The sequence below is a fragment of the Melospiza melodia genome, chromosome 6, assembly GCF_035770615.1.
Source record: "Melospiza melodia melodia isolate bMelMel2 chromosome 6, bMelMel2.pri, whole genome shotgun sequence".
NCBI classification, from domain to species: domain Eukaryota; kingdom Metazoa; phylum Chordata; class Aves; order Passeriformes; family Passerellidae; genus Melospiza; species Melospiza melodia.
Genome location: NC_086199.1, coordinates 65096441 through 65123912, shown reverse-complemented (window position 1 = coordinate 65123912; position 27472 = coordinate 65096441). Strand labels below are relative to the sequence as shown.

General features: G+C 41.1%; 2 long non-coding RNA genes across 12 annotated transcripts in view; one reads left to right on the top strand and one right to left on the bottom strand.

Annotated features, from left to right (window-relative positions):
* The window catches only part of LOC134419497 (uncharacterized), a 36435-nt gene that overhangs the window by 7276 nt on the left and 1687 nt on the right, over positions 1 to 27472 (top strand). The window contains exons 5-9 of one of the 10 annotated variants that reach the window (XR_010028061.1): positions 693 to 817; positions 1020 to 1248; positions 10628 to 10742; positions 16732 to 16872; positions 24234 to 27450. This is a non-coding gene — a long non-coding RNA (uncharacterized LOC134419497). Of the gene's footprint in view, positions 1 to 692; positions 818 to 1019; positions 1671 to 10627; positions 10743 to 13811; positions 13912 to 14086; positions 14334 to 16731; positions 16873 to 23111; positions 23299 to 24233; positions 27451 to 27472 lie in introns of those variants that run through there. The other 9 variants (XR_010028059.1, XR_010028062.1, XR_010028060.1 and 6 more) reach the window with 9 other exon arrangements.
* Positions 748 to 24304, bottom strand: LOC134419498 (uncharacterized). 2 transcript variants are annotated; one of them, XR_010028067.1, is made up of 3 exons: positions 23915 to 24304; positions 7928 to 7998; positions 748 to 832 (listed from the first exon to the last, which is right to left on the bottom strand). It is a non-coding gene; the product is annotated as an uncharacterized LOC134419498 (long non-coding RNA). The 2 variants fall into 2 exon arrangements; XR_010028068.1 differs by lacking the exon at positions 23915 to 24304 and adding an exon at positions 20824 to 20944.

The window sequence follows — 27472 nt, the reverse complement described above, 5'->3', positions numbered from 1 at the left end:
AAGTTTCTACAGTAGTGAAGATCCAAGGGTCACCTGGAAAGAAACTTCAGAATCAGCAGCTTTGCAAATTACCTTAGAAGCAGGCTGTATCAAGTTTCTTAAACTGCTCCCTCAATTAGGGTCAGTTTTTTCCCTCACTTTGATTTTAACAACATTTAGCTCTCTTTATCTGTATTCTGTCCAGCCACTTGCTTGCTCCCTGTTGGTGGGAAAAGTGAGAAAACTCATCAACTGCAATAAACTCAGTTTATTAGGTAAAGCAAAAGCTGCACGTGCAAGCAAAATAAAACAAGGAATTCATTCACCACTTCCCATCCACAGGCAGGTGCTTGGCCCTTCCCAAGAAAGCAGGGCTGTGTAACAGCTCCTTGGGAAGACAAACACTGTAACTCTGAACATGTCCCCCTTCCTTCATCTTTTTGTGGATTTATGCGTGAGCATGATGTACAATATGGAGCCTGACCAAATCTCACTGTCGTACCTTTGCTGTTTACTGTGCTGGGAACCACTTACACAACAGTAACAGTTGCACAAGGAAATAAGCACTTCTGTGTTTTCACGGTTCTAACAACAGACGTATGCATTCCTTTAAAATCCACCCTCTAATTTGGTTTGGGGATGTTTCTTTGTGCACTTGTGTATTCCTTCAGTAGAAAAACAAGACCTCCTTTTTTTTTTTCATTGTTTTTTAGCTGGAAAATCACAGTTCAATGGATGAAGTACTCTCTTACCTGGATTATCATTTTGGACATCTTCTGCTCTAAGAAGCTGTTTGCCCATCCTGCTGTTACCACTTAGCTTCACATATTTGAACCAGGTAGAATTCACCACTCTGTTTTGACCAAGAATGCAATATTCTTTTGAAGTTGATATATTTTCACAAAATATTGCAAATTTTGTCAAAAGGTAGTTTTCTGGTGGAAAAAATGCTGCCCTGGCAGATTCCTCACAAGCACTGCATTTAAGTACTTACAAAAAAATGCAATGAGTATCTAAAAAAATTCCTACCCTCTTCATAGGAACTTGGATCTTTTGTCTCACCAAGGAGTCATAAAGAGGGTGGTTAACCATGAGCTGCATTCCTCAATGACACACTGACCTGCTAGGGAAGGCAGGATATACGCCTCCTACACTTGCCCATGTAGCTTCTACTGCATCAGCCAAGCAGCAACTGCATATTCCAAGGAGAAATTTCCAGAGGTAACAGAGGTAGTAGTGAAGTCAGACGTGGAGCCAATGCTAAGAGAAGTAAGAATTTGACTTACTTGCTGAAAGTATTTGATCAGTCCTGCTCCCTGTCTGAGACCCATGCCTTCCTGGGTGTGTTTAATGTAGTCATCTTGCTTTTTTGCAGGTAATTGTGGGTTCAATACATGTGTATGTCCTCTAGAGACATTCCCTTCTTTTATTATTTTTATTTTTAAATGGAAATTGAATTTAAACAAGGAGCTACCTTTTCCCACTCTGCAGTTAAACCCAAAGGCTTCATAAGTTTAAGATACGTACATGTTGGTTTAAAACTTCAGGCTTCAAGATTTGTATGTAATTATGTTATGATCTCAATGAACACAGACTGCTTGCTTATTGTGTTCTTTATTGAAAATTCTTTATCCAAATTGAGTTTGAGGTTTCTCATTGCCACAAGATATATAATTCTTTCCTTGACCACACTCTTATTATTCTGTTTGTTGTTTGGGATTTTTTTTTTCTGTAATGAGCTAATAAGAGGGATGGTTGCAAAATGAGTCTACAGGTTTCATGTAAAGCTACTGCAGACAGTTGAAGCCATTTCTAGCTTAATTGAGTAAGATACATGACAAGTTTCAGATCAGAGTTCCATTTTGTGAAGTAGTTACATGCATTGGCAGATGATGGATGGATGGGTGGGTGGGTGGGTGGATGGATGGATGGATGGATAGATAGATAGATAGATAGATAGATAGATAGATAGATAGATAGATAGATAGATAGATAGATAGATGACCGAATTTTAATGGAAGGGTATTCAAACCCTTGGAGCTCTAGAACACTTAGCAACATTCTGAGTGAGCAGAAAGAAGCCTTTGCCACTGACAATTCCTCATATTTTATCCTTGTTCTATAGGCGGTTATAAACAGGACTTTTAAGCAAATTGAGGTATCCAAATCTGCTTTCTGTTGAGGTTTACAAATATATTCCCCTCTGAAAATTCTAGGTTTTGGATGGTTACTGTATTTATTTCAAGAAAAATATTGAAATGGCAGATTAATCACTTAGATGATACCTACATTTCAATACTTAATAATGCATGTGTCTTAAAGGAGTTGATTTACCTTAATGGCAATGACACTCTAAAATGTACCTCATCATGTGTCTAAATGGAGGAGGACTAGGTACTACAGTCACACTAGGTACTGAAGACTTTTTCTAGGCACAACTTTTAAAAAAAGGGATTGTTCTTATTTGAAAACTGAAATGCCTGTTAAAAGCCCATTAAATGCTAGAGATTCCTTCCAAAAGGTAATGTTCACAGTTTTACAGGGAAAAAAACCACAAAGAATAATATTAACTGGGGGCTAAAAACTGAAGCAAGAAGGATGAGTGGTCCTTGTGGCTGTAAAGCTTACACTGTCAAACATTGCAGAAGCACTATCTGTTAACAACTGTATCCCACTCTCATATACTCTCTAATCTATGTGACAGCTGATGCTGTTGTAATGCAGACGCTTGGTTATCCCAAAGGGAAAACTGAAGGTTTGAAAATACCATTGCAGACCCCAGCAGTAAAAATGTACAAACAAACTTTCCTCATTTTCTAGGGGTTTGGCACACATGTAGCATGGCAGCTCCCCATTGCTCCCTGCCTCTGCCCTTCCAGGGCACCTCCCAGGCAGCTCTTCCCTTACAGAAATGTACAGACACATATTAGAGCAAATGTTCTCCAAGCATGACAACTGATTACTATCTGACTTGGCCTTGGTAGAGCCTGAGCATGTTAAGACCTGACAGTATTTCAGTGTTGTAAAAGGAATTCTATGTGCAGTGAGGGCATGCCTCCTAAACTTCACTGAAAGTTGGTTTGGGAGAGATCTGCAAGCCAGCATCACAGAAAATTAATGCATGGTAATAGGAGTAGTATAGCACATGTAATCCTAGCTGAGTTCATTAAAAAAAGAAAAATATAGCAATTGTTGCAGAAACTAACATTGTACTTGCTAACTCCCAGTTCTACTCCCTAGCTTTCTGGCTGATCACTGTCTGTCATCTGTCTATTTAGGAAAGTGGACATGAATTAGTTAAGTCTGTGAAGTTGTTATGTATATCTTAAAGGAAGTCAAACCTCCAATTCAGTGCTCTCATATAGCCTTAAATCTCTATAGCCCAATCTTCAAGAGTAAAATGATGATATTTAGCTCTCTAACAAGCATAATTTATCCTCCCCTAGCTGTCATTCTATCTTCTGTCAAGTTTTTGCAGAGCTCTAGTCATATACTCCTGCATTCTGATCCTTTCAGAATGTGAGGAGAATGAGGAAGTTCAGATGTGAATCCTTTGTGAATGCAAAACGAAAGCCAAATGCCCCTTCCCCAGGACGTCTTCACTGCCCACCCAGACCACGCAAATGTTTATTGGGATGTGTGAAGGGTTAAGAATTGTCCTTCCTCCATAACAATGTGCATTTATCTGTTAATCCTTCATGCTCTATTCCTAAAACGTCAAAAGCATTGTTTGAGCCAGGAGCATTGGCAGTATTAAGATTTCTGTACTGCCCAACATTCCTGAGGAACAGCAGACACAGAAATGTTCATTTCTTTCTGGAAGTTGTCTAGTTAAGGATTAGTTTCAACTGATTGCTGCACTGGTAGCTTTCAAGGTCATTTAATGGAGAAATTCAACAAAATTAAATGGAAGAACAGCCTTAAGTGACCTTTCCAAATGGCCGTGGACTCCTACTATGCTTCTTTACAGAACAAATTACTGCTACCCCAATTTTCAGGATTAAACCAAAGGAAAAGGTCAAACGTGTGCATTTCTACAAAGAGATGTGTGGCAAGACAGGAAGTCAGGCACCGCTGTCGTGGTTGCTGGCTGCTCTCAGGTCTCTGGGCTGTACTTCGAGTTGTCCGTCTCTATGTTCTGAACAAAACACACATCCCTCTGAGCTTCCTGAACATAGCTTGGAAGGGCTGCACTTTCTTCCAAGGAGTTAGTGTGCAGTGTTAATGGTGTACTGCTTTAGGAAGAAGAAAGTCTCCCAATGGAAAGAGGCCTACTTATGTAGACACCCACCATCTAGACAGCCTAATGCAGGCAGAACCATTGCTCTTTTCCTGTTGTGTCCTCCAGATGAATTTCAGTCAGGATCAATGAATGTTTTGCCCTTCTATCTTGTAACAGGGAAGATGACAAAAACTTTTAGAAATCCAACTGGTTACTTAGTTGGTTGCATTCATTTGCAAGTCCCTTGGTGATCATGCTGTCCTGCAGGAGTTATTAATTCTCATAACTGAGTTTTCCAACTAAAGCTGTCATGAGTATTTTCACTCTGTTTCTTGTGCCTCAAGTCATGAACGTTTCATGAGGTTTGATTAGTATCAAGAGAAAAGCCTAAGAAAGATTTTGTGCTTGTAAGAAAGACTTTGTGTTTCTCATCCATGGACAGAGAGGGAAGAGTTTACTTAACTGGAACAGTTCACAGGTTGAGACATATTTGCTTTTCTGGTCACTAAAGCCTATAAACTGCCTTTGCAGGCAGTGGCAAAGGCATACTCAGGTTTGTGTAGCAACTAAGAGGTTAGTTTTCTGTGCCTTTGAGTTTCAAGGATTTTGAAACAGGTTCAAACAATTTCTGAAGTTTCGTCTTTCACTGACTCCCTTAATCCCCCCTACCTTGGCACCATTTCTCACTCATGTTTATATTTCAATCTCAAGTTTCTCGCTTGAGAGCGATATTGTTTAAACCTGGGGCTGTCAGTGATGGTGCATCTGAGAGTTTTGTTACAGATTTTCCAGCAGCTTCTCACGATTTGGGGTGTGTGAGTGTGTGTGAGGGGGGTGTGTGTTCAGGGAGGATGCGCGTGAGCTCTGCATGAGGCTGATCACACCCATGGTAGCTCATTTTAGCTCTGCATGTTTTGTCACTGGGCCCGAGTGCCCATGAACTGACATACCAAGTAGTACCAAGAAACTCTCCAGCCTGTTACAGCCCTCTGGATATTATCCACTACTGTCCTTTCTGGTGAGCAGTGATGAAGTCCCAGCAAGAAGTCTGAGGTCATTCAAGAGTGACCTCACAGCTAGGTTGAAGGATCTGGAGCAAAAATGGTGTTCTCCTCTATCCTGCCAGTTTCAGGGAATAATGGGGCTAGAAGCAGGAAAATCACACAGATGCCTACAGCCTCACCTGGCCCTGAGCCTGCTGTTACCAGCAGAATTTTGTTCACAGGTCAGCTTACATGACACTGAGGTTTCTGGCAACAGATGTTAAAAAAGGATCTTTGCTCAGGAGTTAGCAGGTAACCCAGATTAGATGAGGGGAGGGGACAAAACTGGGATTAGCAGGAATAAGCACCTCAATTTCTGCTGGTTTTATTTTCCAAGCACTCTGCCTATCCTTACTAGGACCCAGAGTCATCCTTTCTCATGGACCCTGCTGGAGGTGTGCAAACCCAAAAATGTCTCCAAAACTTGCCTAGCACAAAGGGCTTCAGCCAAACCTGCCACAGGGCAAACTGCTCCTCAGACCAGGTTGCTCAGGGCCCCATCCAGCCTAGTCCTGAACATTTCCAAGGATGGGAGCATGGACTTTACAACAAGGGGGACTCAAACTTACAAAGCTACAGAATCTGCAAGGTGTAAAGAAAGGTAGAGCTTTGTTCAGATTTACCTAAAGCCCCATTTTCATGCCTTATGCCTTTCTAGGCTCTGGTGAGTAGAAACAAAAAATTTGGCCTCAACTTAAGAATTATTAAATGTATTTTTCTAAGACACAGAAAGATTTGTTAAACCAAGAAACCTATTGTGTGTACACATCTCTAAATCAGCCTTTCATATTGTCCCACACTTTTTGAACAGGAAAGTAAAAACATTTTTAGGGAGCATCAAATGATGAGTAGCACCAACTGCATACAGATAATGGTTCCCAAGTCAGAATAAATATGAGATTATTTACCTTTGGATCCTTCCTTTACTTGCTTTTACCCAAAATCCTTACTTTGATGTAGAGGTTGTAGTGAGGTGAGTGTCAGTCTCTTCTCCCAAGAAACAAGTGACAGGATGAAAGGAAACCACCTCAAGTTGCACCAAGGGAAATTTAGATCATATATTAGGAAAAATTTCTTCACTGAGATTTTCTTCACTGACTGTCAAGAACTGAAGCAGGCTGCTCAGGTAAGTGATGTGCAACACCATCCCTGGAGATATTTATAAGAGCTGTAGGTGTGGTGTTTAGGGACGTGGTTTAATGCTGGACATGGCAGTGGTGGGTTAATGGTTGGACTTGATGATCTTAGAGGTCTTTCCCAGCCTAAATAATTCTACGTTCTCCTGTGTAGATAGACATCTTCTTGAATGTTGGCCATCTCAATTTCTGAGAGAAATAGGCACTTTTATTTTGCCTTTTTTATGGGCCTTGTAAATGAAGAGATGAAAGATATTTTTAAATGGTGATAATTTTTACAGCACTAAGTTGATCTCTCCTACTGTTTTCTAACCCTTGAGCTGTCTCAGATTGATCAACTGTATTGTTTCCTAACTCCTCTGACCTGAATCTCTAGGGAAATTCCCATCATATTTCAAAGGTCAAAGACACACCCTTGCTTTTTCTTCCCTTTTAAAAAATTAAAGAAGGTTGTGCAAAGCATTTTGACCCTCATTTCTGGTGACATGAGAAAAATGGCTGTCACTCCACCTGATACTCCTTAGCAGGGATACATCTACATACTTTTGTTTGTTGGACAGCTGCCCACTCATGGCATCTAAAACTGAAAGGTGGCTAATGTACTTAGAAGAAGAGTGGGATCTAAAAGGATAACCATTTCACATCCCAGTGAACTGGATTTTGGGTTAAGAGACCAGTGCCTGTGCCAAGTCTGTGGCCCTGCTTCCTTTCTGCCAGTTAGAAGGCAAGAGAGAACCTGAGTTCTCCCATAATGTAGTAAATCAAATTTCTTGAGTTAAAAACTGCATAAAGTCTTTTTGGCATCAAAGCATCCTTTTCTGTAGAAAAGTCAAAATCATGCTGTTAGGTTTGGCTGGAGAACCAAAGTTTCCTTTCTGATCCATGTCCCACAAATGCAAGCAGCTGTTGCCAGACAAACTCAAAAACTCAAGTGTTGCCTATTCTTCACCACCAAGGTTCTAGTCAGGCTTTGTTTTTTCTCAGTGTTTCTTTCTGTCACCAGATTTAATTTTAATACTAAAAACATTCAACACTGTCTTCTCACAAGAATTTCTGAGAGCAGGAAATGTGCAGCGTGTGAATCTTTAACATAGAGTGATCACTCTACATAAAGCCAAGGAGAATGCCAGTGGTTCCATCATTCTCCAGCTCCACCCTGTCTGGTGTAGACAATCTTTAGGATACAAGGGAATGGTATCTCAGAGGCGACCTGGGAACTTGTTCTGTGATACAGCCTTGTTTATACATGTTCCTGGTTTCTCTTCACTTATGGGCTCTGCTGTCTCCAGTCAGTAGCACTGTTTTGTGGGGATTACACCACAAGAAAAAGAAAAAAGAAAGGAAAAAAGGAAAAAGAGTGGGGGCGGGGGGGGAGAGGGAAATCTGTACCTTTTCAGGGGATAGAAAACGTGTGGGAGTAGTTGCTACAAAAGTCAGCAAAAGCCTGATAAATGCTGAGTGTGGCATGATTATTATTTAGATGATTTACATGTATAGGGATAAAGATGTGATGCAGTGTGTTCATGACATGCTCTGCTATGACTGACCTTGAATTGTTTGGTGTTGGTGAGTCCTGAATGGAGTCAACAGGGTTAATCAGATTTCTCTTCTTCTGTAGCTGAAAGAAAGGAAACTAGATTAATATTTATGGTACTACCATCCCCACACTTTCTACATCATATAAGTCAAAGTCTCGGGTCACTCTTACAATGGTGAGCGATAAAAAATAATATCAAGCTATAAACTAGGAAATATCAGATGAAGCCGGTTTAATAGACTGTGAACAAAGTTCACTTTTTCAAATCAAAATCAGAGATGTATCTGAATCCAAGACATCTCACTGTGGAATTCTTCAGCATCCGTTTGCACACCCCAGCAATACTTCTCCAAGTGGTCTGAGAAGCTCTGTGATTGACAATTTTATTAAAAACTGTGAAAGACTGTGTCATGGACTAATCCAGTGATAACTTCTGCCTGCTAATCTCAAGAGTTTGGTCAAATTTATTTAAACCTGCACCTTTGTTCATAAGCTGAGCACTAAGGCTCAGGTACTTCTGTGTGAAACCAAGTACACAGCGTGGACTGGGGCTGACTTGAGAATTCATAAGTGCAGAAGCACATCTGTAAGACTGTATCAAAAAAGTAGTCTGTTCCCACATCCTTAAGAAATGAGGATTTTATTTAAATATCTGCATGGAGTAGCAGAGAAAGGAGAGGAAATCTCTTTTTTATGGCTCATTTCTTAGGGTTATACCTATACCTATACATTTTGTTCATACAGCCTTTGAGATCCCTTCTGTACTGTGCAGAAACTCCTTATTTCTACAGCTACTGATGTTTACAAGGTTATAAACAATTTCCTGTCTGGATTATCCCACAATTTATATGCTGCTTTATCAATGCAAAAGCCACATTAGAAGAAATCAGACGGTTGCTTTGGACAAAGTGATAAGCTGTTGCACAACCTTATGTGTTCGGTCTCACAGACTGATTTCCTGGAAACTGAGTTTCTGGAAAGATCTTTCTGCAACGGAAGTGCCCCAGTATATATGCATTTCCCCTAAAGGTAGAAGTGAATCCCATCATTTTACCATTTTGAAAGAAATGTGAAGAGCGAAATACAGAAGAAAGGTAAGCAGAGAAGGAAGTTGAAAAAGAAGCACAGAGTAGAGAGATCAGTCAGTTGAAGGAGAGCAAGGAGAGTGCAATGGGAGAAGGCAGGCAGGTCCTCTAAGGCTAAAGCTTTGCCCAAATGGAGCCTGTAGGCTTTAGTCATGTTTGTCAGCCATCATCTTGTGTAACAAGAGGCAATTCTCCTGGGACAATGTGCTGTTCTGAAGTGGCTGGCTGGGACGCTGCACCCGGGCGGCCTTCGCCCAGCTCCATTAGCAGTGTTTCTTGGCATGGCCCCTATTGTGCTGGGGAGGTAAAATGTGGCACTCCCTCTGAGTCACCTCTCCTTGTATTCACACCATGCAACATCACCTTGCATCAGAGCTGCTTCTCCCTCTGCCACGTCACAGCACTAGCGCGAGGTGCACGGGACAGCAGCACGGTGAAGCACAGAATGCAGCAAAGAAATGCCTCCACTTGTAGTGATACCTGCCTGCATTTTTTGCTCTTGCTGTTTATGCAGGCATCCTCAAGAGACTGCTAATTAAAATAGAGTTCTGGGGCACAAAAATAAAAATTATTCCTATTTTATATTTTTTTGAAAGTGTCATATTATGTTAGATGTATGGTTTTCTGTGGGTACACAGTTTGTGGTAATTGGGAGTGGGGCTGTGGCAGAATCTCATCCCTAATGGGTACAGCTGTGAGGAGCAGGTGAGCAGCACTGACAGCAACGAGACCTGGAGTGCCCAGGGCACTGACCAACCACCAAAGGGAACAGAGGGCGCACAGGTGCAGTGCGTGAACATGAGGGGTATAAAAGTTTGGGCTAAAGAACAATAAGGGCAGACACTTCTAACCTTCTGAAGTGAGGTGGTGTTGCTCTATATGGGTAGACACCTGAAGTCTTCTGATGTGGTATGGTGTTACTCTGTATGGGTGAATGCTTAAAGCCTTCTGCAATTCTATGGTGATGCTCTGTGTATTGTGGCCCTCTCAACTACAGCATGTGCTGTGACAGTTTTCATTCACCAATTCATTCTCACTACCTCTAGTGTTGCTGATCTGCTGCTCCTAATTGTGCCAAGCATCCTATCCATGAATCCTATTCAAATCTCTTGATTATCATTTCAGGCCTAAAAGCAGCTGCATCTGGGCTAGAGCCCAGCAGGCTTTTGTAGGTCTAAGAGGCAGAGATGTCACCTGGCCTCGGGTGAGTGCTGTTCATTTTCTAACACCCACAGTGGTTTGCTGTGTGACTTTAATCCAGTTACTTTTCTGCATCCTGGTCTTTGCCAGCTGCAAACAATGAGCACACCACTTCCTGGGCTTTGAGAGCTCTAAACAAAACGTGATAGCCCTTCTTACATGCTAGGGTCACAAAAGAAGAAGTGAGAAGTGCTTAAACAGCAGGTTTGCTTGGGTGGTCCATAAACCACATTTGCATAAATCAACAAAAAGGATTGCAATTAGAAGGAAAAAAACCATGATGAAGATAAACTTTCTGTACTTAAGAGTGTTTCTCCCCCGTCTCTGGGTATGCTATGCTATATTATTGCTGTCATCAAAAGGGGTGTGCATAAGAACTTGAAAAACCAAACCAGCCTGTCGCTAATTTGTTCTATATATCACAGTCCTGCAGGTGGCTTTATTCCTAAAGTGCTGGGCTGTGCTGATGTTGAAGCCTCTTGCTCCCAAGACCTACTTCTGGACTAAAGTGCTGCATCAGGATTAATCACCTGCCTAAAAGTAAGCTCAATATTTTTACTGAAGTCATGGTTTATAAAAGAGCTGTAGGCTGCCAAAATGGTTTTGCTGTGATGGTTTTATCAGGCACTCAACTGATGTACTCCCTGCCATTCTCATTTCTGCATTACTGGTTTTCTCAATGGTAAACAAATGACTTTGCTTCAATTAATTAATTGTGGACACAAACATGAGCCTCAACACCTTTTAATAAATTAACAATCTCAGCCTGTATCACTAAATCAGAAGAGATTGCTTGTAATGTGAAAACTAATTTATAGATTTTGTGAACACAGTACCAGGTGGACTAAAACTGAGAGCTGTAAAGCTCTCCTGTTATTTGGGGGGAAAAAAGTGCCTGACCCTTCCACTTTCTGTGTCTCCTAAGTGTATTTAGGAAGATATGTGCATACATAAACAGCACTGGTTATTGATGAGATACTATTCAATGTGTCCCAAACTAATATACTGTTTGCATAAAATGCATGAAAATATATTCTTTTTTCTAATATTGCTAATGATTATCTTTAATTTCTGGAGCATCCAGAGCTCTATAGGGGATGTTCCAGAAATTAATGGTATTTAATCATATCTTTACATATGGGTAAAAGAAGATTTTTCCTTCCCCAATAGCTTTTGCTGCCTGTAAGGCATGTGATCAAACCTGCTGATAGGATTTGAAGGTGGCACCTGTACCCCACACCTCTGAGCTCAAATCTAGTCCTCAGCAGGGACTGAGGTTGCCATTCCACTTCACAGAGAGTTTCCCAGCTTAGAGAAATAAGCTGTCCTCACAATAACTACAAAATCAAGCACATGCCTGGTTCTAAGGGGGTTTTTTTAAGTCCAGTGGTTTGGAGGTTTTTTTCACACCCTTTGCTTCTAACAGTTCATCCATCTTCCCAGCTACTTTTTCAGCTTAAGGATATCTACTTTCCATTGTTCATGGATTCTGGATTTCATTCCAGACATTTGTTTGTGGGAAATCCTACACATTGGGAGGCAGGTATAAAGAGTGAATGAGATACTTTAAGCAGGTTTTCTGTGCAATTATTCTTAAATTGTGTCTCTCCAATGATCTGTGGAGATATTCTGTTCTCTCCAAGATGGCAATTGGTTTTCAGCTACTTTTTTCTGCCCACTGAGTTGCCAGCACCACACAACACACCACTCCAGCTGTTGAGTACAAGTGTGAGATTTAGTTCCTAAAATTCTCTGCAGCTTGGTAATGAAAGCAGTGAGCAGGTAAATACACACTTAACTGGCAAGGACAAGGATTCTGACAGGCACCAGAGAAAGGCATCTGTAATAATGCAGGAGTTTCCCAATACAGAATTGCCAGTGTTAAGAGAGAGTAGTTAGTCTGTGCATTGGAAACCCTATACTTTACCAGGCCTTGCACTTCCTGTGGGGAATCCCAACTCTGTTTGAAAGAGTTAATTCCAAATGTTCTGGTATCAGATCTATATTGAGAAGCTAAAGTAAGCACTGCTTTCTAGAAATCTTCTCCCTTCCAAACAGTTGGTTCACATTCCTAAATGGTCTTGATACTCTTCTCTGCACTCAGGCTGAATCATTCTGAAAAGGGAGGTAGTACAACCCACTCATGTTAATGAGCCAAACTTTTGGTCAGAACTGGAAAAAAATAATGGGTGCATGCAACATTTTTCTCTTCCAAAGCTGCTTTTGTTCATTTACTTGACAACACTGCTGATCTGCTGGAAAAGACCCTGCCTGCCAAGATACAGTTTGAGTAATAACAGTAATTTCCACCTGGCTTCTGGTGATGCTAATCCAGGACCACTAATTATGTAGTGTTTTGTTTCTATATCACAAAGTTTGACATATGAGGTAGAATGTAAATATCCTTGCTTCAAGCAAATGTTTGTATTTAAAGCCCTGCAGAAATTGAGTTTAAAATCATATTGTTTTAATATTAGTTTTCATTCCATCCTAGAATACAATTCTAAATTTAATTTGAAATTACAGAAATCACAGAAAATATTCTGTTCTAAAATTTAAACATGCATTTTAAATACCTCATGTGATTCACTAGAAGTTAATTTTGGATCACTCTGATTAATTGCTTTGATTTTTATTTAAGATTTGCCTGTTATTTACTCTTCTTCCACTTTTTTAAACAAACATACAAAAAAAAAAAAACAAATACAAACCGCACAACACTGAAATTGAAATAATCCTAGGGAACTTGCGATATCAGCAATTGCCAAAGGCAAAGCAGCCCAGCTGAGGCATTTTGGCAGTTTGTAGCTTTACTGCAGACTGTTACTTGTTACCAGTGTAAGGTCTGGGACGCAGCAGCTGCACAGCTCTGACTTCATCCAGGTGAGCAGCAGTGCAATATCCACACCCCAGAGAATATGCTAAATTGAATTCCCTGTGTGGCTGAGTGTGAGCTCCCTGCACTCTTAAGGGATGCAGCTTTACTCAACAATCAGGTCAGATGCTTCTTGCTAAGCAAAGATGAGCTGAGGAAATAATGAGCCTTCTCTGACCAAGGAATGCTTCTTCCTCCACATGTTTTCTATTGCTCAGCTCCTGATGATTTTAAGCTTTCCAGGAGTCCTTCACAGTTACAGTAGTTTCTCTCCCGAAACAAATTCCAACTGACCTGGGAATTCCCTTGTCATTTCTTCCACAGTGGCCTAGAAATACATGTTGAGCACACACAGATAAAGCCACTTGAGCAGTGCCACCAGCATTGCACAGGCAGCCCTTGAACAGAAAAGTACTTTGCTGCGAAGCCAGAGAAGAATGTAGGTCAGCATAATAACATTTGACCTACACTTTCCTCTGGTGACAGTAATAGGCTTAAGGACTGTGATCCTGATGCCTTTTGAAAACCTGTTTTGTGCTTGGTAGAAACAGAGTAGAAGTTTAATTAAAAGAGATGAAACTGTGGCAGCAAGACTGCCTAGAAATGAACAGATGAGGACCACTGATTTACAGGCTATTGCTGAGCTCAGCTTCTCTTCTAGAAAGCACACTGCTATTTTAATGTATGAGCCCAAAGCCAGTTTCTAATGTATTTTCTGCAAAAATGTGAAATAGTTCTGGCACACCTCATCAGAGACAGGACCCTGGCTTTAGAAGGACTGCCATGTGGGCCACTGCAGCCACCCCCTGATGTTCCTATGGGATGAAACACAGGGTAAGTTTGCCTTTCCATTCCCACGTTGGTCATTTTAATGCTTTTATTTTTTGGCAATCAGAATACATCAGCATTTATATTTGGGAGCATTTTTTCTAATACAAAGTAGAGTACATTAACATTTGTGACACCAAAAATATTGTGTAGTTTTTAATTTCTTTGCTTTGTTTTCCAGCACTTGTTAAAAAGAGGAAAATTACCTTAGAAGGCTGGAACAGGAAAGGTCTTAATTCTATGGTTTTTCCTCCATCTTCAGCTATTCACCATCATCCTTCCAGCTGTCTTTCCCCACGCACATCAAGCTGTACTTTTAAGAACAATTACATCACAAGGGGGTGTACTGGGTCTTTTGTTCTTGTATGGTGGTATGAAATTCTACCTGCTTCTTTTTTTTTTTCTCTAAAAAAAATGTCCCTAAAGTCTTTCACAGAGTCTTTGGCTGATCTTTCCCTCCTCAGTGGCATAATACCTTGATCAAGTTCATAATTTAAAAGACAACAAAGCTCCCTGAATTCTTTACTCTGATATGAGATATAAAAGGTATGAGCACATGTGAAGCTGAGGTCTCAGTGTCAGCCCCTTTAAAATGCTCATCAAACACAACAGTACTATAAGGGGCTGTGAAATATTTGAAAATAATGATCTGAGTCTTTCCAAAACCAAAGCAAACTGGACCAAATGAGTGCTGTTTCAGGAATGAAACATGTCATCTCATATGACAGTACAAATATTGCCAGAGAAGATATTTATCAAAATCAGATCAAAGTTTCAAACCCAATGGACAAAGTATTTCAAGGTTATTCACTGTACCTGTGGATTGACAGAATAAATACTTCTGCTTTTCTTTCATATCACCTTTAGATAGAAGAACAAGGAGCAATCCAGCACTCTTGTAGATAGAAAAGCAATGTCATGAACTTTTCACTTGGAAACACAGGTAAGGGAAAGGGTCTGGACTGGCCTGTGGCAGTAGCTCACAGTAGCCCCTGAAACACAGGGCTGGATTCATGCCCAACCCCACAGGGATGCTCATCTCCTCTAAATCTGTCTAGCTGAGGATGTTGTGATGTTCTAGTTTTCCTAAGGGAGGCTGGAGGCTGTTGGCAGAGGATTGGAAAAAAAAGAAAAAAGTGTGCCTGGTGCAGAAAGGGATCAGTTCAGCCTTCTGCTTTTCTTGAGCAGCCTCTAAAGTTCCTCTAGAGCTAAAGCTTAATTTTAAAGCTTTTTGGGTTTTTTTTTTTCCCCTGGCAGAAGACCTGTGAGCCTGCACTCCCATTCTCCCCCACAGAAGCCTTCAGACCCTGACCTAGCCAGGTGTGTTCAGTCTGCAGGGCTTACAAAGCTGATCCAATGTCAAGCTCCTCTGATTTTCCTTTTAAATAATGGGGTGAATGAAATTCAAATATCCTCAAGGTATGGGTCTCAAAAGTCAGACCCAGACCTTCTGCCCACCTCTTGGCTTTGCTACAATGTCACAGTAGCATCTCAGGGTTTAAAACACAGCATGCAGTATATTACATGAATTCTGTATCTGCATACACATGAAGATATTTATAGCATGGGAATGATTCATGAAAGCAACCACAAATTCCTCTGTAAACATTTAGGAGTTGTAATTAAAGTAATTAGAAGTATTAATTACTTTACAGAAGCCATGTAGGATGCAAGATCCATATTACAGTTATTCTGTCACAATTTCAAGCCCTTTGAATTAATTTTACTCTGGAAACTCCTCCAGCCTATTTGCATCATTTTGCACTCTGAACTTGCTGTCTAGACAGACACTCTTCACTTGACTTGCAGTGCTATCATAAGCCATTTTAAATTACAATTTCATGTAAGCAATGCCTAAAATCAAATTTTCTGGATTTAATTGAAACTTATTTAGTGAATAATGAATGACAGGACTAAGAAACTGTGAAATACAGGTCAAGTGTTGGATGCTGTGAGATGTGAAAATAACTACATTTTCGGATTTCTTTAAATTACTTTCATTCACATCCTTTATGTGATCATTCACAGGCCTTTCTTTTGCTATTTACTGTTCTGCAACTGCCCCACTCAAGTGATAGAATAAATATTACAGATAATATATTCAAAATTAATTTAGAATCCTTAAAGATCCTAAAGCAATAATTCCTCAAGTCTTGGATTCCTGTAACTGCTTAAGAATCAAAACTGAGAGAAATTACTAGTCATCCTTTAAAAGTTAAAAATCCAATAACAAAGCCTGTGTTTTGAGTCTAGGAAGAAAAAAAAAATAGTGCTTGTGTCACAAACTATGTTTGTTAGCTGCAGTAAATATATCACACCAGGTCTAGATTTTATACCAGTAATAGTTAAAAATGTTTTTTCTGGGGGGGAAAAACATTTATTGCAAATATATACATACTCCTACCCAATTTCCTGGTAACAGCATTGCTGAGGTGAGAAGTTGTTAAAAATTTGGAATTTGATTTGCTACAATTGTCTGGCAGGGTTACTTGGAAGTTCTTTGTCCAGTGATGCGTGTTGAGAGTAATACATTTTTCATTTCCTAATCTAGCAAAAAAAATTCCCTATGATGGCATAAACATTATTTTAGATGAACTGAGTGAAAGAACTTTCTGGAATTGTATGAAAAAATGTATAAATTAATATAAGTTATCTCTCTGCCATAAAGTGTCGCTAGGTGGCTTTAACTGAGTACTTTCCCATCTAAGAATCGAGTTATTTAAGTCTAGAAAGACATTACGGCTTTTATTGCAGAGAATTCTCACAAATTCTCTTCTTTTTAAAAAAATTTTCGTTGCAGTTTTAATAGAAAGTTTTTATTTCCAGGTGAAACACTTTCTCTTGAAATATCTCGCACACAATGAAGTACAAAAGGCCATACAATAGAAAGCAGAAAAAGGCCAAACCCAGGGCTTGATTTGCTCTGCAGGAATAAAGAAGGACAACTGCAGTCAGGAGAAAGCAAAGGTATTAGTTTTGCTTGAAATAAGCAGTTTTTTGCTTGAAAAAAATCAGTGTTTATGTGAATTATCCATTGCAGTTTTTCCTTCTTGTCAAATACATTACAGATTCTAATTCTTTCTGGACATCCACCCTCTCAGAACAGTGGAGTGAGCACAATGTCTGTGAGTGGTTGCAGTTTTGCTATGACCAGTACAAACTAGATTTCAAATGCATTTCCTTTTCCCACTTTGATATCAATGACTTGGATTATGCAACATGGCCCAGGAACAGCTTGTGGATGCTGCAGGCCTTTGTGGAGAATACTGTATTTCATCTTACAGAATAGCAGGATGCATGGTTAGCATTCCAGAAACTGAAGTCAAAACATAAGGCATTGCCTTTTTGTGTGAGTTTAACAAAAAATGTGGAATCCACATTCCTGAGCATTGAAAAAAGGCAAAATACAGAGGCCACTTAGATCCTACAGGAGGAGTATGCAGAAAAGGGGCAGGCAGACAGCAATCTCTGCAAGCTTTGGCCTCAATCACACACAGTCCAGGCTCATCTTTGCAAACCAGTCAGGTTTCCAAAGGGACACAAGTCTGCTTTCTCCTTTGTTTTTCTACTCAAAGTGGTCAACCTGAATGCTCCAAGGGAGGTTTGAATTCTGACAGGATATAGAAAGAAACAACGCGTTGTTATTCCTGTAACTTGTAGTTTGCTTCTTAAAGAGTAAAGGAGAAGTTTTGTTTGATGGTCTTATTGGGCATACTGCTCTGATAATCCACCTCATTAGAAGTGTGCTTAATGATGCACTTGAATGAAAACACTTTTAATTTACTATTTTCAACCTTGTGTCAGAAGATTTATTTTTGCATAAATGAGCTGAGATTCAAAAACTAAGCAATTGCTAGTTCAGTGTAAGTGAAATAGAAGTGCACTTGCTGCTGTAGATGCCCTTTCTTGCTCTTCAGTCCTGCCAAAGATCAATTAGTGTGCATGCCAGGCTTTGGCAATTCTACCCAGCTCCATTGTGGTGATACAAACAAAGAGTTTCCACTGAGCAGGGAATTTCAGAAGGTTATTTCCCTATGCCCTAGCAAGGAGAATCTGAGGAGCCTTTTAGCTGCTCAAATCCCTCAGTGGCTCAAGCCTTCTCTGGCTTACAGGAATATTTGACCAAACTGGAGTTTTATGACTGCTGGAAAAGGATTAAAGGCTTAGGCATGCAAGTCCTGGAGGATCTCGTGGGAGCTGCCACTGCCAGTGGCTCCCAGGGGTGAGCACCTGCTTAGTCACAATGTGCTGGAATTTATCCATCCCTCACTGGTCCACTACCCACCTTTGAACTGCCCAGTGGGGAGTGGAGGCTGGCAAGGCAGAAAGAGCAGTAGAGGGTGACCTGGGTACACGGTGAACAGGGAGGGGCAGGCTGAAGCTGAAACAGCATCACTGACAGACTGACAAGACCAGAGGCAAAGGAGTAGGAAAATACATGGATAAGCTTTATCAAAGTGCAGCAGGGCTGTGCAGTGACTGAGACTGCTGTCAATAGGCTGGGAAAGGTGAGCAAGACTAGAGACTGTCACAAGAGCAAAACAACCCTGTGTTTACGTTGGCACTGCTCTGCTGTGGGACTGACAGTCATCACTTTCTTCCATACAATGTTCATATATCATGTCAGAGAGGCCATTCTGAAAGCAATTATTAAATGTAGGAGATAAGGAAGTTATTAAGGGAATTAAATAATACAGAGCTGTGAAGAAAATCTCATTAAGAAAATTAACTTTTTATAGTCTGTAGAAAGATTGGACATTTGTCAGGAAACAAACTACAACAGCTCATGAATATCCCCCTCATAAATAACACAAGGCCTGTGAGAAAAGACAGTGGTCCAGCAATGCCAAACCTTACTGCAGCATAATCAGTGGACCAAAACATGGCTGCACAAGCAGACTTTATTCTAGTTTTTCCCAGTTTTGAATGCCACACTCACAACATGAGTTAAGTTCCTCAAATGCAGATTTGTGTAGGCAGGCATTTGCTTATGTTTTGTGAATTTAATTACTCCTTTAAAAGGTGATACTGGTCTAATAATGTAGACAAGTTTTAGCCCTGTGAAAATCTGATTTCCACCATTAGAGATGATTTTTACTTAGGAAAAGAAGGGAGGGAAGACCGCAGGAGCAGTTTTCAAGGCACAAGAAGCTGAATTAGAAAGAACTGACCTAAATGTAAAGGAAGGGAGAGAAACTGGTATAGAGGATGGCAAAAATGAAGTGCAAAGGGACCACAAGGCAAAGAAACAAAATACGTGAATCATAAGAACAGAAACATACAGACACAATGCAAAGGGTAAGAAAAATACCCCAGAAGTTAAAAAAAACCCTAAAACACTAGCATAGTCCTCCCCAACTCCCAAGTTTTCAGGATAGTAATGAAAGCTATGTCAGGAAAATTATGAAAGAGTGGAAGTCCTGACATAGCTTTCAGAGCTATCCTGAAAACTTGGGATTTGGGGGAAATGATTGAGTGAATGGTTATTTTCTTCATGTTTTTTCTATAGGTCATGAGGTACTACACTGGGAAGCATTAAATTCTGCACTATTTCACTGCTTTTTAAAAAAAATTCTTTAGGTACATTTCCCAGTTAGTATCCTATACTTTGGAGTAACACAGAAAATTTTCTTTAATTTCATAAGAAAAAGCTTTTTTACCCATTGTACCCTAAAGCATTGCATTTCTCAGATATGCTAGGATTCAACATGTCATCTAAAATGAGCAATTCAATCCTCTCTATTTGTCTGGATTGAATCTGTCCAGTTAACCAAGCTAACAAATAAAAAAGACTCTATTCTGAATTATTTATCAAGGAGCTACCTTCTTTGCCTATTAATCTCATCTATGCAGATGTATCAATACATATATATTTGGTATATTTAGTTTTTTGAGCCAAAAAAGAGTTTGCTGCAGTTATTTAAAACTCTTCTTTGTGCTGTATCGGGAAGTTGTAATTGCTCACATGATTTTTTAACATGGCAGAATGAGTAAGGTTTTTACTACAAAGAATTTTCAGGGAAAATATTCACTGAAATCCAAGTTCACTTTCTACAACTTCTCATGCATGTAAGTTTGAATTTTCTTCTACTAACCCTTTTGAAGGTGCATTCAAGTAACTTTTGCGTTTGGAAGAAGCAGTTCTGGAAAGGGTATAAGAATTTGCTGAAGTAGAAATTTTAAATATAATTTTGAAATGCAAATTATTATTTGTGGCAAAGTTTCTCTAGAACTTTTGCCCACATCTATGCAACCATAGTTTTAATTCTTCAAAGCAGTCTATGACACACAGTTTTACATACAGCAGTAACAATTAATGTGCAGTAAGTGCTCTCAGCTGCTCCCTACCTAAACTTCACAATAAGTAAATTGGTTAGAATGAAACATGATCTATGAAAATTCAATTGTGTTTTTTGAAAGCATCAGAACTGTTTGGTAGTTTTTATGGACGCTGATTTTTATGTACTACAAATTAAAGCAAGAGCTGTAAATCCATCAACCATTTTAGGCTAACTACAGGTGTTTTTCAGGGCTCTGATGTTGCTTTGCAGTGGGCTTCTTTGCAGCATGTTATTCCCCATAACCTCAGTTCACTGTTGAGTTCCTTTGTTGTTTAGCCCTAAAGGTCTCATTCTTGAAAATCAGAAGACTTATTGCCATGCCCTGCAATACAGTTGTGTTTTACAGAAAGCATTTGGTTTAAGAACTGGAATTATCAAATCAGATGCTGCTGCAATAGCAGTTTAGGTTGGTGCAGGCTTTGTGGGCAATGGCCAGCGTGGCTCCCACTGCCTGCACACCTGCACCACGCCCTGGGTTCATCTCTACCAACCAAATGTTACAGAACTCAGAGAAGTAAGGGGAATGGGGGCAAGGGGGGGCAGGAGGGAATGACACTATCATGTGTTCATCTCTTACCTTTCATGTCCCTTTCTGTGTGGATTTGAGAACCAAATGCCATCCTGTGTACTCCATGGTCCTCTGAGTTCCATTCCTCGTAACCCAAGGGCCCCATGTACACTTCTGTTCACTTTTCATCCCTCAGATCACTTTTTGTGCAGACCTAGAGCAGCAACAGCTCTCTGTCCTGGAACCTTTTCTTTGTGGGGAGCAGTGGCTGCACATTGTCCATTTTGGAGCTATGTTCGGTTTGATTTGGTGCCAGCGCACATTTAGTTTCCTAGGCAGGTGCATTGCCCCATCTAGTGGTGCTGTGGAACAGGGACAGCAGGAATGCAAAAGACCAGCAAAATCTGTCAGTCTTGACAAATTTTGTGTGGTAGCAGTGCCTGGGAGCTATGGGTTTTGGAGCTGGGCTCTGACAAGAGTAAATACTGTCACAGTACATTTAGATGGGAAGGAAAGCAAAGAATCCCAGTGCTGGTCATGCAGTTTATCAGCTGCAAGCAAAGGTGAAGGCAAAGTAACAGCTTTCTGTCCAGGCAAATTTTGTGTAGGAGCAGTCACTGGAAGTTTTCAAGTTTGGAGCTATGCTTATGGTGTTTTAGAGAGTGCTATTGTAAAGCTAAATTTCCACAATTTCTGGAGTTATTTTCTGAAGTGTCCCGCCAACACTGGGACTATATGCCCCCTTCCCACCCTCATATTCTCATTCTGGAGCCCAGCTCTAAAACTGCAAACGTTCAGTGGCTGCTCCCACAGTAAAGATGACAGGACAGAGCTGTTGCTGACCTTCCACTTCCACCTCTAATCCCCCCACAGCCCTTCCCCCCCACAGCCCTTCCCCCCCACACCAGGCCACACTCTGTGTGCCCCACCCTGCCCAGAGGGAATGCTTGACCCAGATATCTGGGGCTCTGCTCTGGGAAACCGGGGGTTGATCACTAAGGAAAGCTGGTTGGACTGTGTGAGTGTGGGGAGTCAGGAGGGGCGCCCAGGGATCACTGGTGCCACTCTTTGTGAAGGAGCCTCAGTCCAAGCAATTAAAGCACCTGGAACTGGGAGTGTGACTGCCAGTGTGGCTGCTGGGTGGTCAGGCAGGAAAGTTTCCTAACAGTAGATTTGGGTGGGAAGGAGATCCCATAACCACAGTGTTTGTGGTGCAATTTATGGGCTGCAGGGCAGAGTGAAGTCCAGCAACAGCCTTCTGTCCTTTTGTGTGGGAGTCTTTGCTGAACATATTCTGGTATGGAGATGGTCTCTCTCCAGAGGGGTCATGTGTGATGATTTAGTTGGCAAGGAAAGTGCACAGCCCCAGTTTTGGCGGTGCAGTTAACAGTATACAAGGAAAAGGTGCCAGCAACATCCTTCTGTCCTGGAAACTTCTGTATGTGAGCAGTCTCTGGATGTTTTCAATTTTTGAGCTGGAGTGTGCTGAGAGTAAATAATGTGGTGGTGTATTTAGGTGGGAAGGAAAGCAGATCTCCCCAGAGCTGCTAGTGCAGCTTATGGACTCCATGCAGAAAGAAGGCAAGCATCAGCTTTCTGTCCTGCCACTTTTTCTGTGGGAGCTGTTGCTGGGCTTTTCCTGGAATGGAAGTATGAGATGGCACGTTTTTTGGGAAGGAGAGTGCATAAGCTCAGATTTGGTGGTACAGTTTAGAGGGTGAAATGGAAAAGTGCAGATGAGCAAGAGCTGGCTCTTTGCCTTTCCCCGATGCCATCCCAAAACACCACTAGATGGTGGTATGCACCTGCCTAACAATCTAAGTGTACCCTGACGCTTCTTCACCCAACTCAAGTGCAGCTCCAAAAATTAAAACGTCGGACAAATGTCCCCACACAGGAGCTAGGATAGAAAGATGTTGGTGGTCTTCAGTTTCCCATTGCAGCTCATAAGCTGCAGTACCAACATTGGAGAGAAACATTTTCTTTCCCACCAGCAGCTCATCCTTCCAGGTCTGCATGTAAACAGCGTCTCCTGATTGAAAGCTGTGGGCAGCCACATCCAAAGGAAGGGAGAGTCTGCAGGTTGAGGAACCGTGCAAAGAGAACAAAACCCATGAGAGAGAGAGATATAATAGATAATTTCTCAATATACCATGGTCTTTCACATGCATTTGATCACCTTTTGTCACCACAGTATTAATTGGATGCAATCTGCCATACAGAATTTCAAAGGGGTTTACTCCCTCTCTAGCACATGGAGTAATCTGGATTCTCATTAAAGCAATAGATAATACATCTACTTAAAATTTGACAGTTTGTCTTGATAGTCTTATTCAACCTTTCTACTTTTTCATTAGATTTTTCTCCAAGGAGTGGGCAAATGCCCCTTAGACCAAAGGAAATCAGGCAATCCCTGAACCAACTCTTTGAAGAAATGTACTCCACTGTCTGAAGATAAACCCTCTGGAATTCTGAATCTAAGAATTATTTCTTTTATTAAAATTTTAACAACCTCCCTGGCTCCACTGGTGCAGCGATAGAAAGCTTCTACACATCCTGCGAAAGTATCAACCAGAACTAGCAAATCCTTATAACATCTACATTTAGATAATTTAGAGAAATCTATTTTCCAGTATTCCCCTGGAGCTATTCCCCCTTTTTCTACTCCTACCGGGGTTTTAGGATTACTTGCATGGCAGATTGATTTTCTACTGGATGTGAGAATTTGTCAATTTATAGTTCATGATTCAAAGTTCACAGGCAGCCAACCATAATCCCACAAACCACAGTTAAAACACTTAAAAAGAGTAAATCTATTTCCATCATTGGGCTAACTGGGGTGTCCCCAAAGCAACACCCAGGCAGAGGCACACACAGGCTCTGCTGAACTTGTCCATGCTACAGCCTCACTGGCCTGCCGTTCACACTGCTTTATCAAGGATTATTCCCAGCTGCACAGTCACTTGAGCTATTGACAATATTCCTCACCTCTAACCCATTCCTCCCAAAACAGACTTATCCACCAAACTGCAGGAATTGTTTTTCTTTTTTGAATGTCTCAGTATTTCTGCCAATTGAACTTCTTTCATTCACACATTGGCATGGAGTTATTTGTCATTGTTACCTGACCATTGTTCCAGTTCTTTTGCAAATACATTACCAAACAGAGTAGAGCTGTTTCTTGATCTCTGTGGTAGTACTGTCCAGCACAGCTGCATCTTTCTTCCCATTGCTGGATTTCTGCTCATCCACCAGAATGCAAAAGAAAGCATCTTCTAAATCCAAAGCAGTCAAAGAAGTACTTTCCCATTGTTTATTTGGATTATTGCTCTGAAATCCTGCACCAGCCTATGCTCTTCAGAATGAGCCTTCTTTACTGGGAATATATTATATTCAGATTGACACACTAAGCAGCATTCAGGATTACATCCAGGATGTCATTCTTGGGTTCCTCCAAGGTCTGGTTCATTCATTTACAGGATCAAGCCTTTCGTGCCTTTTCCTGTGGATCTGCAACTATGTGGAATTTCCCAGCTATGTGAGCATTTAACTTGCATAATAAATCACATCCTCTTTATCTGTCCCTGCCCCAATGTTATATAGGGTGAAAAGGGGGGAACTGACATTTTCCCATCTTCTGGCTCATCCCCTCTGCAACACACCACAACACACCTTGCTGATTTTACTCCTCCTCCTCAATACATGGCATCAGCATAACTCCTCCAGTTCACACCAGTGGCCTGCTCCTCCCCTGCCATCTACTCAGCCACCAATGCCATCATCAAAAGCTGCAGACCCCTGCTTCTTGCTCCCACACCATCACAACAGAGCCACCAGTGACCCTGCAAACACCTGCCAAACCCAGGATTTCCATTGATACACAAGCAGCTATTATGTTCAGCAAGGACATCACAGGCAGCTGTGCAGGGCATGGAAAGCACATACAGCCCCAGAATCTGGAGTGCAGTCAATAAGCTCTACAGAGAGAGGAAGACTAGCGACAACTTCTTCTCCTGGCATTTGTTGGGGGGATTTTTGGTAGAAAAAAACCCTGGATTATTTCAGGTTTTGTGCTGTAACCTGCTGAAAGTAAATAATAGCATAGTATATTGAGGTGGGAAAGAAAGCACAGGCTGTGTAGTTTGTGGGCTGCAATGCAGAATGGAAGGCCTGCAGCTGCTTTCTCTCCAGATACCTTTTGTGTGTGAACAGTCACCAGACATACTCAGTTTTGGAGCTGCAATTGTGGTTATATTGTGCCACGGTGCACTTAGTTTGCTAGGCAGCTGCTTATCCCCATCTAGTGGGTTTGTGGATGAGCAACAGGGGCAAGGAAGAAGCCAGCAGTAACTTTCTGTCCTGGCACTTTTTGTATGGAAGCTGTGCTTGAAAGTTTTTAATTTTGGAGATGGGTTCTGTGGAGTGTAAAACACTGTGATAGTTTACTTCCTTTGGAAGGAGAGTGCTTAGCCACAGTGGCAGTGGTGCAGTTAATAGGCTGCAAGGCTAAAGAGAAGGTGAGCAACACTCAGCATTTCCTAGGACAAGGTTGTTGAATAGAAAGCACCAGGAGATAGGGCGGCTTGGGAAGACATACCAGACATGCAGCAAGTAAATTACAGCAGCTTGAGACTGGCTCTAGTGGTTTGTGGTGCATGCCATTCTTGCTTTTCCCTCTTTTAAAGCTTGCCTGGCTTTGTTTGTAACCTGTGGGATTTTTCTGTGTTATAGTTGACTTTGTTCAGTTAAAGTGAATTAAATGTTCCAGGGAACACTTAAGTACTTCTAGGAAGTAGATAACTACCCAGTTCCTGTAGTTCATAAACACACCTTAGTTTAATAAGTCATCAGTTACAGGGAATTCTTGCACAATTTTTTGCCTTTGGAGCTGAGTCTGCATGTCTCTCAGCAACTTTTTCTGTACTTCACACTGTTTTGCTTCTTATCCCTGTATATTGGTGAAAATTACTTCTGAAAATTAACTGGTGGTGGCATCTAGCAGAGAAAGGTATTTCAAATACCAGACATGCACCAAAAATGCACATTCTCTGGATTCTGTCTTGTCACTCCTGTTAGTGGGACCGGTGCTCTTGTAAGTTGAAGGCCAGGTTGCACTTTCTAATGTTGCAGAGCCCAAAGGGAGGCTTCAGTATAAAAATCACTGCTGAAAGTAGTTGTTTGAGCATGGATGTCACTCAGATGGAAAGCCTGAAAATCTTAAAAATGAGAATTCAAATACCATGTTTTGGTTAATGCTGCTCTTGTTGTTACACTTCACCCATCATGTTAAGGACTTGTTCTCCTGCGCAGTAGCCATCAAAATGCAGGTTCATCTCCAAGCACAGCAACACTGACACAAAATGCACAGGTGAATGATTTGAATGCTTTGCTGGATTGGAGCCAGGGACTCAGCACCTCACAGTATGGACTTCTCTTGAGAAGATGGAGGATCTGCAACTGATTTTGGTTTTGTCCTTGACAAGAGCCCATCACTAGAAGTGGAAAGGACTTGCCCCAAGAGTCAGACAGGACTATGGACAGGACTATAATTATTTGAAAGTGACCAGGATTCGGGTGGAGTAAGCACAATCAACAATTTTGATGAAGTGCTGTAATTCTTAGGGCTGTGTGTGCACTATGACCTGCAGCCTAGAGGAGCATGGATGTGCTTGAATGTGCTCCTTGGCATTGTCAACACAATCAGCTGTCAGAGACAGGATCTGGCTGGCTGAATTAGCAGTCTTGCAGTGTGGGTGTAAATCTTTCTACAGTAGTTTCTTCACCCAGCAAGGCAGTGTCTTTCATGTAATGTCATGTGGGAAGTTCACCCTAGGCTCCCAAGCATTCCCACACTGTCTCTAGCCAAGAGAATTAAGTATACTGGGCTGGATTTCAAAGGAGACTCCCTCAAATTGCAGATATTTCTTGGGATGCCCTGTCATTTAAATGAAGATAAAATTAGTCACTGTAGCTTTCTTCCTTCATTATGGTAAAATATTTTGATTTAAAGCTGATGTTATGAATCACTTCCTTTTCTAATTAAATGTTTCATTATTTCAGTTGCTATATAGACACAATGTCAGAAGACACAAAAGACACCTAGTCAGAAGACCAAATCTGTAGATCAAACCCCCACAGCAAAACACTTCACTCACATTGGAATAAATGGAGTTAACTCCACTGCAGTCATCAGCAGGAGCAGGCAGGCAGTATCTGGCCATAAATAAACATTGCTGGACCAACTTATTTGAGAAGGAATCTATCTCACTTCATTTTAGGTGTCTAAGAATTAATTTTAAGTGTAAGGTAAGTGTTGAGGGCTCCTCTCCTAGCCCCAGAGAGTCATTGCAATGCCCATGGGGCATGTTCCAGCTGCCTGGAAAAGGATGTGTTGCCCAGATCCACAGTAGGATCTGGAATCAAATTTAGTGGATTAAGTATCAGAGAGGCACCATGAGGTAAGAAAACCTCTGCTATGATGGCAGACTGGGGCAAGTGCCTGGATGTTGGCAAATTTTCATTAAACTCATTTCCTTGGCCTGAAAAACACCACCTTGGCTTTATGGTACTCTCCCTTTCTAAAGTGGGAGGTTTCCCCATTTAGCCCCCTGAATAAACTGTGCTTTCTCCTTCTGAGGCATAAATCATAAACTCTCCATGTACATGAAAACACCAGTGGCCTCACTACCCACTGCAGCCCAGGGTCTGGGGCCATGAG